The following is a 13,195-nucleotide window of genomic DNA, read 5'->3' on the forward strand; positions in this document are numbered from 1 at the left end:
GATGTTTTGTGAAGATGTATTCTCATGACTCATTTTTCCAGGATAATATTTTTCCTTGAGGACTCCCGTAAGTTTGCTGTGATAACTCATTCCTGTTACTTACTCTTCATGCTAAGGGCACAGCTGTTTTGAGAACAATTGACCAGACTGGCAGATTATCATCAAAATCAAAACAAAAGGGGATGGATGTTTCAGCCTTTCACAGAGTTTTAATGTTATTAGTCAAACTGATCTAAAAGACACAAACCAAGTCATTCCAGATTTTGGGGTATGTCCAATATTCTGACACACAGACATTGTTAAGAGACATCTTACTCCCTATCTTTGATAAAGGCACAGGCCAGAAATGTGTGATGTTATGTAGCAAAAAAGCTGATAAGCACACACAGATGCTTCCTGCTTGATATTGCTAGGGTTAGAAAGAGCCCTCAGTATCAGCAGTAAGACCTGACACTGGCAAACAGACTCTTTTATCTTTGCTGATATTTTGATTCCTTTGATCCTCTTATTTCAAATCTAGATCCAAAGATTTCCAATTTATCTTTATTTTAGGCTCCACTGAGAGAAAACAATCTTTTAAAATCCATGAAACTTCTAAGCAGTGATGAAACATTGTATTCTGAAAACATTTCTTCAAATCCAGCAGCATTCAGAGAGCAACATTGGGCTCAAGAACAGGACTACTGTCTGTGCCAGCATTTTTAGAGAAAATACGGTTCCCATGGTAGCAGCATAGGCTCAAAGCACATTGAACTTTTTTGCCTCTAGCCCTGCACAGGACAGGTGCATTTCAAGTACCAGATAATCCTTACAGATCTTTGGACTCCCTTGCTCAGGTTTACCATCTTCACATCAAGAATTTCCACATTCAAAAGAGGAGTGTGAACCAATGCTTCAATATTTTTCTATCAGGAAATCAAACGCTTTTGCTCAGTTCTTATATTTGCAAAGCCATTTGCTACATTAGATTACATGCTAGTCTGCTGCATCTATAAATTCCTTTGCATGGCAATATTTGGGGAGCAGCAGAATTAAAACTTTCCATATACAAACAAGCTCTCTATAATTAGGAAGCTAGTAAAACCTTGCTGTGGAACAACAGCATAAGCTGCATAAACACTTTTACATTTAAAGACTGTGATAAACAAAAAAAGAATTTCTAGATTCAAAAAGGGAACAACTAACAGATCAAAGTGAATGAAGAACAACTGACAGATCAAAGTGAATGAAAAATATATTTACTGAATGCCCTTTGGAAACTTCCTTCCGGTGAGACTGTACATGGAGCCACCACCAAGCATTCACCGTGAGCCAATTACCATTATATATACAAGTCAATGGTAGCAGCATGCACCTCATAAAATAGAGAGTGTAAATTAAACTCTTACAAGGTTTCATCAGATTCCTTCATTTATAAGGAGACTAAAACCAGTGAACCAAGCTTAAACCCATCAGAAGCAAGACCTTATTTCTACTATAAACATCAGCAAGTGACATTGCAGAGGAGAGACTTCACCACAAATCCAATTTGCATTGTCTGATCTTCTCCAGAGACAAACACTCTTAATTCCTGGAGAGGTAAACTCAAAGCAGTTTATGAGGCTGATCACCTTGTCTTTGTAGGCCAGCCCATCCTTACTAGCCCCAGGAGCTGTGATACTAACCTTATCTGTAAATTTGGGTCACTTGTATTTTGTCTTTGTGATTACACACACTTCATTTATACAGCTTCACAGAAAAGCAGAGGGTGTGCAGAGACTAACAGCACCTCTCTCAAAGGAGGCAAGTAGGAAAGGGCTGCTGAAAACAGCAGGGAAAAGAGAGATTCACCTGTAAGGTCATTCCATAATGAAGCCATAGAATAACATAGTCTGGCAACAGAACAGATGTTTGCAAGAAAATAGATTGTATGGTATAACATTTTTTCACAGAAATTATCTTTATTTACATAGTTTTTTTATGCAGGTGTTATGCATTATTGTAGCAAATTTAAAAGCTTAGAATCTGATCTTTTTTTTCTGAGCCACAAAGGCAATATTTTGCCACACTATTTATTTAAACTACTGTAATCAAAACTGTCGCTTGCTGTGGCCAGACATTTAGGAAACACAGCAGTTCCCAAAAGTCTGCAGAAAGGTTTATTTTTCCTTTGACTACTCAGACAGTATTTCCTTTTAGCCCTGTCATACTGCTCTTTCCACCAGATGGTTTGCTGGTTCCTATTCTAGCTAAGAAGGATTTAACCAGCTTGAATTAATCCCTACAGTTGTCATCAACTAAGTGTTAATGCTCTGACACTGATCTAATCCTTTGGGATTTCTTTCCTCTCTGCCCCTGCCGTGCCTTTTGGAAAGGGAGGGAGAACACTTGTGGTGATGAGCTGACAGAGAACAACGTGATGCTGTGCTCCATTTCAGCAACAAGGTTATGGGTGCCCACCAGGCACTGCCTGGATAATCTAGCCAGGTACGTTTCATATGGTAGATGTAAGTGATTAGGATACAGCTTTTCTTATCATAGGAAAACTCAACAATTTAAGTGACTATATGTGAAGCAGAAGCCAATGCACATGTAGACTTTGGTTTCTTGCTCTTTTTAGTTTACTCAGGCTATCCTGTGTCTTTTACACATCTTTCACACTGTCCAATTTTTTAAATTTTCCTCTTTTAATATATTCCCTTTTCAACTTTCACAACTAGAGTCTCTTTTAAAATAGCTTTAACTCTGTCTTCTTTCCTTCTAGAGTCTGTATTTCCTATTGTACTGCTGAGATTATGAATCCAATACACCTGCATGCCCTCTGTGTGCATTAAGAACAACTCTTGGAATTTGGGTCATTAGCATATCGCTAATCTCTGGAAACTAATTACAAAGTGCATGCCCAATTTACACTGACCTTTTTACCATGTGATTTAGAAGCCAACTAAACAACTGACTGGCTCTTACTTTTCCCTTCCCACTGTCCCTCAGGGAAGGCAGGATTACTGGGTGTTGCCAGTAACTACAGGTATCACCTGGCTGGCACTTAAACATTACCATTTCTTACACGATGTTGTCACTTGGTTATCAAGAGAAGCTAATATTCGGGAAGAAAAAAAATCAGATTAGAAGAAGCCTCTTTCCTACTGGTATAGCCCCTCTATGGTAAACCTTGCCTTCAGGAAACATTTTAGCTCCTTCTGCAGAGTGTATCGCTTCTGCTACAGAGCAATCTGGGAAGCATCTATATATAAACAGGATGATTATTCAGGGGCAATGTTCCTCCTGTCCTTGCAAGAAATCTATGCACAACAGAGAAATTATTTGGACTATTATGTTTATATAAGAAACCCTTTTCTGGAGGAGTGATTTTAAACAATTTAAACCATTTTAAACGTGGCATCAGTTGTTTAATTGTGACAAAATCTTTTCAGCAAAAATAGGCAGTCTGCTACCGCCAGATTTGAAAGCAGTTGTATTTGAAATTTTTTGCAAATGCTTTGATTGCTAGGTTTATAATCTTGCCTAGGTAAATTGTCTCAACAGCAACCAGACAACCCTAGACATGCTAGCTTTAGTAAACTAAACATGAAGTAATTCAGCAAAATTTAGACTGTGATCTCACATCCACTGAATTTAATAACCATTCACAAGTATGAAACTAATACTTTTAGACATTTGCAGGATGAAGTTCTAAAATAAACATTTCCAGGTACTGAATGAGCAATTTCAAAAGAAAAGCCTTTTCTGGTTAGGGCTGGGATCCTGAAAGAGTCATTCATATTTCCAATTTTACCTTTTCTGTCAGTTGTTTTTTTTCTTTTTTCATTAGCATTTTAAGGACCACAACCAAGGAGTTTTTGCAACAGAAGTGTATATTTATTCTACTTCCCTGCAATGCTTTCAAGAAGATGCAAAGGAATTTTTGCTCAGGTTTTCTAACACTAAGTCTTCAAGCAGCAACAGGTCATGCAGGACTTCTGCCCAAAAATGAAGCAGGTGAGAACATGTTGGTTTAATGGAAACTTCAGCAAGACTGCTGCTGCTATGACCAGCTTCCAGTATTAGGGTTTCGGTTATATTTATATTTCTACATGTATATGATTTTCAAAGTTCTCTCCTATCCCTTCACGTGTTTATACAGGTTGTGTATTCCCTCTCTGTTGTATGCCCTACTTTGGACCTCTTTTCTTCCCTACTGCAAGGGTCTCTCATCCCTACAGGCCTGGGCTCTGGCCTGTCATTCCTTCCACAAAGGAGAAGACAAACACACACAACATTTCAATCCGCTTTTGTGAATTACAGCTCCTGAATTTATATAGCATATGAACAGGGATACGAGAAGATTAAAAAAAAAAAGAAAAAGAAAAAGAAAAAAAAAAATCACAATGCAATTACAAATGGGGGAAAGGTTTAGTGTGCTAGGGCACCTTTTATTACCCATTTTCACATTACACAGAAGTTTGTTGTGTACTTTTAGCTCAGACTGAATTTTTGCTCCTGCTGCTCTATTCTAAATAGTACTGTATCATGTAAAGATCCTCAGTGAGCTGTGATTAGGATTAAACCAATTTTGGTGGGCTTTGGATGAGGCTGGAACTGTTAAAACTGAACATTTTTAGGTCTGAAATCCCTTTTCCCTCCCTCATGTAATAGAAAGTTTGCTTAAAGTCAGGAGCTGGCTCTCCTCTCTTAGTTTTTGCATTTAAGGACCTTTTGTTAGTGAGCAGAAGCTCGGGCAGCGTTTGCAAAGGTCCCAGCTCAGCAAAGCACAGCAGCATGACTGATTTTTGATGTTAAGTAGGACCATTTTACGCAAAATGATTATTCACACCATTACGGGTATGTCTGTGGTATCTGCATGAGACATACAAACACGAGTTGCAAACACTGCCCTTCCTCTCACGTTACTAATCCCTTTCTCCTAAAAGTTGAAAGTATAAATGGAAACATAGAAAGGAAAATTGGAGGTTTGCTCTGCCCTCCGATTTTCAGACACACACATGCCGTAATGGAGACACAAATGGCCATTGCAGCACTAACTTTTCTTACACACCTGTAGCAAAAAACATGGTTTGACTCAAGCTACATGAGCTCTCATATAAGAAGTGCAATGATGACGATTAATTTACCTCAGATTTAATGACAGGCTGTTCTTGGACAGGGTGCTGCCAGAAAGCCCGGCTCCAGCACGCTCCCCACCACTGCCACCCCGACGCAGCAGTTAAACCCTCTGGCCCTGTGCCCGCTGCAGTTTTGCACTTATATCATCCAGTGTCAACCACACTGCAGATCTGCCCCAAATTTACCTTGCCTTGACCACCCGGGCATGCGGCTGTCCCTCCATTATCTGTCTTCTTCCCTCAGGTGTCTGTGTCTGCGTGGCTGAGGAGGTGTCAGACTCTGGCCCCTGAGCAGCCAAAATGGCTCTGGCCAGGCCGTCCCCTGAGGCGGCTCAGGCTGCGGCAGGGAGGAACATGGATGCCACAGGGGCTGTGGGAAAACAGCCCTGGGCAAAGAGGAGGGATGGTGCAGCCAGCGCTGGGGGAGGAAGGAGACCCTGAAGGGGGCTAAAATGAATGAGGAAAAAAATACCCTAAGCCAGAAGGGGTGGAAGTGACTGTTGATGAAAGGCTGTTGGGTGCCCTGTGGGGAGCAACCAGAGACTGCAGCCTGAAGGAAGATGAAGAGAAACTTTCTGTTTTAAAACGGTGCCTTCCAGATGCCCTTTCTAACCCAAATCTCCTTGCAGCCCGAGGGGGAAAAAATCCCTTCAGGAGCTCCCCCTGGCCAGCACCGGGAGGGCGGCCGGCATTGCCCCTTCCCCTCAGCAGGGCCGGGGGCCATGGTGCCTGGCATCGCGCAGTGGAGAACAAGCTCCCCCAGGGAAGGGAAACTTCCCCAGCAGAAGGCAGCTAGGCCAAGGATTCACACTCCGGATAAGTTTAAAAACACTGGCATTTTGCTCAGGTGAAGACGCAGCTCCTTGTGGTGATGTGAGTTTCACAGGAAAGCAGACACCTTTCAGGCTGCCCCGTCCACTATGTTTTAATTAGCGGCATCTTCATTCCACATTTCCCTGTGCAGCGGAGTGACTGATGGAGGAGGCTGCGCTGCCTGCCTCACCGGCACCATGGCCCCCGCGCCTCCCACCGCACGCGTGTCCCTGCGTGACCATGGTGTGCCCGCCACTGCCCGGTGGCTGCTGGTACCAACCTGTCCTAAAAGAAGTGCATTTCCCCCCTTATGCCAATGAATGATAGAGTAGATGATGGGACTTGCTCCATGTCAACAGGAGGGACAGTTCTACATGATCTTTAATTAAAAGCATTTCCCGTTCTTAACAGTTGTTCAGCAGGTATGATTAGTTACCTACTACCTCTAGCTTAATCATCCGTAATGTCAACTGCTGTCAACTTATTTTATTCATGTGTATATGTTTATGTAGATATTCACTGTACCTCCTGCCACTGAATTCCCCATGTGTCCGTTAAGTACTGTAAGCCTATAAATAAAACCCCAGTAGCAAATAATCACAAGAATTGATGCTCCATCAAAATTATTTCACCCAGCTCTGCAGAAAGTCTGGGCTGAACAGCCCGAGTCCTCACAGCAATAGTTTAGTCTGATAAAACGGTGTTAACCTACTGATTGATACATGGTGATCTAACATTTATGATTCCTCCAAGGTGGCAATGGAAATAGCATTCCCCTTAAGGAGGATTACCCTTTTACTGTAATGCTCCATCTCCTTAGACTGAGTTCCTAATGCTTGTTTCTTTCTGCTGTCTTCCAGAGGTTGAGCAGATTTTCTTTGGTTGTATACAGCACATTTACTTGCAAATGCTTTCAAAGTTATGGCCATGATTCTTATCCTCTAAAGACTGTTAATTAAAAAATCCACTCATGAACATTGCTGCATTATTTTGCATGATGTCAGTGATTACTTCTGCTATTACTCAGGACAACATCTTGTGTAAACCTGTGTCTCACAATTAATAAGACAGTAACTCCTGGTCAGGAAAGAGAGCCAGCAATTATTTTACTCACATTCTTCACTGAATTTAAGCCCTGACATGTACACCCGTTCACGTTAAATACCACTATGGTTACGGTCTTTTATTCAAAGTAAGTATAAATGTATATTATTTTAACCAAACATAGAGATCTGGCTAGAACATGTAGTAACTAAGATCCTTGGTCTTGTTGTAACCTGTAACAGTCACCACACTTTCCAACAGTCTGGTTCAATGTTTGCTTTTAAGACTGCTTTCCCTTCTGCTCACTGTTTAAAACAGAGAGAGAGTTCATCCATACTAGTGGGTGCGTGTTGCTCTACACACTGCCTCGTCTTCTGCCGCGAGAGGTAAGAAAGGGTGCAGAGGAGCACACGTGCAGGATTGTACAGAAAAAGCACACACACATGGGAAAAAACATGCCCTCGTGCTGCATCCTCCCCACTCAAGCAGCCTCTGACAGAAGGCAGAAGACTTCAAACAGCAGTTTGCTTCCCAGCGTGGGGGGGACAATGGTGGTGGCAACACACAAAGATAAAGCAAAAAGAATCAGTGGAGCTATTTCTGCACCGATGAGAGGTAAAGCCTGTTCCTCTCAGTTGTCCCTCACAGGAGGAAGTTTTGGAGAAGATAAGAGATAGCAGATGTCTTCTCCATTAAAATCACCGACTTGATCTTTACATACTGATTTAATGGATGCTAGCATAAAGGAAACAGAAAATCTGCGCTCTATATCATAACCCTTCTGTCTGAAAAATCCCTGTGCCTGGAGTTGCTGGCAGAGTCCCAGGGCAGCACAGCACACCATACTCTTCTGTTCAAAAAAATCCAGTGGACTCAACAAATACCATTTGATTTAAACACTTTCCTAGACCTTTGTCCTTTCTCACCTCACAAAGGCTTGAAATAAGTCTTACAGCCTCAGTGTCTGCTTGGGTCAGTAAGTCCCACGTGGCTCTGGACTAACCAGCTACCCACAGGACCAGAGCTACCTAAAGCCCTTTTTAGAGGTCCTCGGCTAAAAAAATCCCTGGTAAATTAAAATGCATGGTTATTCTGTATCCCACTGCAGGTACTAATAGGAAATTGCAAATTTATTCTGGTGAAATGTGCTGTAACTTAACTATGTCAGATACCTTGTTTTGTCAAGTTAACAACAGGTTTTTACATCCATGGCTTTATTACAGGAATCTAGAGCTCTGCTTTCAAAGGAAATAGCTTTAGGCTGCATCACATGTTATGTACCTCCATATGGTGATAGTTATAAAACCCTTTTCTTAGACATATCCAGGAAAACTCAGAGTTGCTGTCAAGGCTGACATAACAGTCTGCTTTATCTCCTCAGTGGATGAACAGACTAAAATAGCTGCCTTCTCACAGAATGCTAACACGGTTCTGTTTCTATATATAAGCCCACGGATTTATTGCAAATCTACTGATAAAACTAGCACTACAATAACTTCTGCAGACTACTTAGCGATTTTTTTTTCCCCTTTAAAAATTTTGAACATGCTCCTAGTACTTCTCATTTAAAATTTTTTTCAAAAGTTGCTTTAGGAAAACAACTTTTCTCAGTGCATTGTGACATTTCCTAATTTGACAAGCACCTCAGAAAGCAGACATGAATGGAAAATGCTAATTCATGTATTTGGGCTGAATCTATCAGCCACAGAAGTGACATCAGTTATATATATGCCTCAACTTATCAAGTGTCCATCTAATATCGTGCCTGAATCAATTCCAGCCCTGTTGGCAGTGGTAACGTCCAACCCTGCATGGCCAGAATTTAACCTGGTGACCAGCTTTCAGAGGACTGCATATCACTGCCAGTCACATGAACCATGCTGACTCCCAGACACCTTCCTCTCCTTTATAGCTTTGCCTGAAGCATTAGTAAATCTTCCTTTTAACACATATTCTACGTATTGTTAATAGCTAATGGCATGCCGGCACCTTTCTCCTCACCTATTTCTAGTTCTCCAAACAAACCTTTATGCAAATCTTTTTTGGTAACCTGAAAATAATCTTAAGGGTCTTTTCCAACCTCAATGATTATATAAAAAAAGGGAAAATAAATGGAGTTATTTATGGTAAGCTTTTCAGGAGTTTTTTCTTCTACCTTCTTCCAAATTTCTTCTTTCTCTCTGCTGTAGTTACTGACAGGTTCTAACTACTTCCTCACTGTGGACACAAGTTTGAGGTCTGATGTAATTCTGACAACAATAGACCACACCTTTCCTTGGCAAGTTTCTACAGTGTGGTAACAATTACTGTGTCTTGCGCTTGGAGGGACGGGTAAATAGGTAAAACGCAGCTGGATTTGCAAGTGCTATTATATAATGCACCCAGCTTGAGCTCCAATTATCTAGTAATGAGAATTTTTTTGTTTTTTAAACTTCTTCTGAGTAAGCTCTTTTTCTGGAGCACATCAGAACAACATAAGCTTTAAATGTGAGAATCTTCCTTTAACACTGTTCAGCAAGTGTTTTTCATTTGCTGGTAATTAGTAAATGCTGGCCTAGATATGCCAAAGCTAGAGCAGAACAAAGGTGAAAGAAGCCTTGGAGAAAGCCAGAGGGGAGGTGTATTGCATCTTGTTTTCTATCTCAACAACTTGTTTATGATGTTCCTTTCTTTTTGTATTTGTATGTGGGTTTTAGGAGTTGCATGTTTGTTTTTTTTTTAATTCCTTAGTTTTCCCTAAATACATAAGATCATACAATGAGATCATATTCGCAGGCAATTGTGCTGGCCATCACCTCTACATCCTTCCGCCAGATAAAAGTCTGTACAGAAAAACCTTGGCTAGCCAGACATCTGAAGCAGATCGCAATTCGGGAGGAGGTGGGGTGGATGTTTGCATGTCAGATCTGGTATAGTGACACTTGCATTTCCTTTATTACTCATGCGCTGACTACCTAGAAATCACTTTTAATTCAGATAATTATACTGTTGTTAAGCTCTGATATTTTGCTTTTAGTGCCTCTGTATCTTGCTCACCTCCCTTCACTGAGATGACTGGTTTTTACCAAGGGAAGTTTAAAAACTGTCACAGAAACTGATGCTGAGACACCCAGGAAAGTGTAAGATGTTCCCTTCCCTAAAAACATCAAGAAGAATAAAAATTAAGAAGAGATTTGGCAGCACAGTTTGCATTTCCCATTATTATTTCCATTGTCTGCATGTTGGAGATGACAAGAGAAAATAAGCTGCTCTGAAATCTTTTTGTTGCTCCTGAATAGTCTAGTTCATCCCTACATCCAAACCTCTCGTTATTCACACAGGCACTCCTACCGTTTTCACCTCCTTGCTTTGTTTATCCGTGATAGCATGATTGAGTACATTTCTTCCTTACCATGCAAGTAGGTGTTATGATTTACGCTTTGTTTTCTTAAATAACCTCCTACAACAGACTCCTTTTCCTTCAAAACATGATCTCCACTGCGCTTTTCTTTTTTCACAGGCATCAGATGAGGTCCCATCCACATTGTTGTATATCTAACCCTAGAAGAGAAGCAGCCCAGGTAGAACGGAGCAGTACTTACTCAGCACTGAGAGCTGTCTGTCAGCCACAACCTTGATGTAAGAAGCTGATTGAGGGGCCACGGGGAGAAAGGAAGAGTTCAATCTTCAAATCTCTTCGGTCCTTGTCCTTTTTATTTTAAGATTTGGGAGGAGAAATACTTGCCCCTCTGGAATAGAACAGAAATCACATTTCTACCTGGCCAGCACAAATCTTACACTTTTTCAGCCCATGCCAACATGAGTGTGAACTGACAGCTTTGTAGATGAAAGTAACAAAATACCATCCTTCAAACCAATGATTCACCACCAAACATTTCATTTTCAGCTACTGAATAGAATTAAATCATTGCAGTTTGCACATGTCTGCCTATAGCAATTTCAGGTTGTAAGTACTAGTGCTGATCTGTGACTTTGCTGTTTTACAACTCAAAATGACAGAAATCTTCCATGATATGGTACAAGAATTTCCAAACCAGCTAAAAAATATGTACTACTGTAGATGAAAAAAAGTATTATGTTACCTTAAAGAAAAAAAATTACTTACTTGATAGCTACTGCTGAAATAAAGCAGAGTAGAGTAGACAGGAGGATTAGTATAATGTACTTACCATTAGATACACACTTCTCAATTAGATCTGCTATTTCCCAAACACATGGATAGTATTTACATTACAGATAAATTATACTTAGAGAAAACATTCTGAAAACTTTGTCAGTAGGTAAATATTTTGAGCTAAATGTTCAAGTTAAATTTCAAACTTTTTTTGCCCAGTTATATTGCATCACATTCTACTAGGCAATGTTTTCCTGTTAAGCATCCTTCTGAATTGGTTTTGCGCTGCTTCTTTATTCTTAACCAATCTCTAGAGAAAGTTCACAGAACAGGGATTTATCATACCTTTCCAAATAAAAACATCTGTCCTAAATTCTGCTGTCATAACAGTCACAAGGTCTCCCAGCCCGTTTAGCGTGTGTGTTGTAAGAAGGAAACCTACTGTCCTTACAAGCTCAAGAACTTACAAACTTTTAAGTACAAAGGAACAAAGCTAATCATAGGCTGTCACAATTCAAATACCCCATATAGCTTGCCTAAAAAGATAAGCTCTGCCACAGGCAAGTGCAGAAATCTATGTGGGAAGCAGACATTAAGTACTTCTATTTCCCTCCTCCTTGTTTTCAGGTGAATTCACTTGACCTCCTTTGTAGGGGGCCACTTTATACACTTGTGTATAAAATAGAGAAGACTCATGTTTCCTCTGAGTTTGCCATATACAGAGGCTGTTCTGTAACATAACCTTGTCAAAGCCCTCTGCACTCGAGGAATGAAAAAAGGTTGTAGCAATAAGGCAGAATTATATTGTTTTTCTGATAAAAAGACCCAGCAAGTTTATATTGCTTCATCAGTATGAGGCAGCTTCAACTCAACTAAAACTTTTGTAACCCAAGATACACTAATGGGTTTTCTTGTTTGTCCTGGAATCTGGACCCTTCAGCCTATCACTGATCTATTTTTGCAACATGTAATGCCATTATTAGTTAGATACCTCTATTCTCTGACCATGAGAACTGAATTATATGTACCGCAATAACATCTTGTTTGCTTCAAAAACCTAAGAGCTCTTCATCTCTGTTAGTTATCTTTTCATCACTGTCATAATAAAAATGGATACATATTTGAAAATGGGTCATGTAAAAAAAGAAAAAGATCTTCCAGAAATTATGCCCCAGGACATAATCATAACTCTTACATATCTATATTTCAATGGGTTCAGTGGAGCTACAGCATATTAAGTAATTCTTTTTATGGTAGTCAGTGAACAGAAAATATTTCAACATATTCAGTAATGCTTCATCACTCATTCTTTACACACTATAAGAGTTTATTTTCCAATTTATACTTACTAGTTTGGTCTCAGGAGGTTAGTGGTATTTTCACGTATTCATATAAGCTCTTTCATAAATGTAGTGTCATGACTAATTGTCATCACCCAAGATGGATGTAAAGCCTACCAAGTTCTTTTCTAAAATATTGAATAAACCTTATCTCACACCAGGGATTTCTTGGTTTAAAATGTCTTCAATTACTTACTGTGCCTAGTAGATTCACAAGCTAGCCAATATTTCCTGGTGACTTAGAGGAAGAATTCTTTCAGATAAACATATCCAGAAAGTAACACTTGTTCACTAAAGATAATGCTTCCCACCGATTGTGTTAACAGCTAATGTTTCTTACATCTTGAACAATTATAGTCTTGAAAATATTTACAACAATTTTTATCTTCCCTTTTTCCTGCACCCCCCCACCCCCTGGTGTCATATGAAATCTGACTGTGTATAACTGACTTTTTGAAATGTCCTGGATATAATGGGGAGCCAGGCTGTTTTCACATGAAATCATTTTAATGGATTTTAGGTAAGAATCTCTCATTCCACCTACTAAATATGGTTTATGTTAGCTTCAGCTTTCAAACCGCCTGAATGCATGAAGTTGCCTGAAAATTTACAGTGTATATACTATGAGGTGATACCCAATTTAGTTTATACTATGAAAGTCTGATCCAGTTCCCACAGAAATAAATTAAAAACATTGTGTTGACTTAATGAGAATTGGATTAGACCCTAAAAGGGTAGGTGTCTGCTTATATGAACAGAAAGGGGAATATGGTATTTCTTTC

The 13,195-nt window shown here is 39.9% G+C and overlaps 1 long non-coding RNA gene across 1 annotated transcript; it reads left to right on the forward strand.

The window, feature by feature from the left end:
- The first annotated feature begins 2,353 nt into the window (after nt 1-2,353).
- On the forward strand, nt 2,354-12,565 carry LOC114016965 (uncharacterized). Its single transcript, XR_003561744.2, has 3 exons — nt 2,354-2,466; nt 3,812-3,978; nt 10,459-12,565. It is a non-coding gene; the product is annotated as an uncharacterized LOC114016965 (long non-coding RNA).
- Nucleotides 12,566-13,195: the final 630 nt, after the last annotated feature.

The sequence above is a fragment of the Falco cherrug genome, chromosome 12 (genome assembly GCF_023634085.1).
Source record: "Falco cherrug isolate bFalChe1 chromosome 12, bFalChe1.pri, whole genome shotgun sequence".
NCBI lineage: Eukaryota > Metazoa > Chordata > Aves > Falconiformes > Falconidae > Falco > Falco cherrug.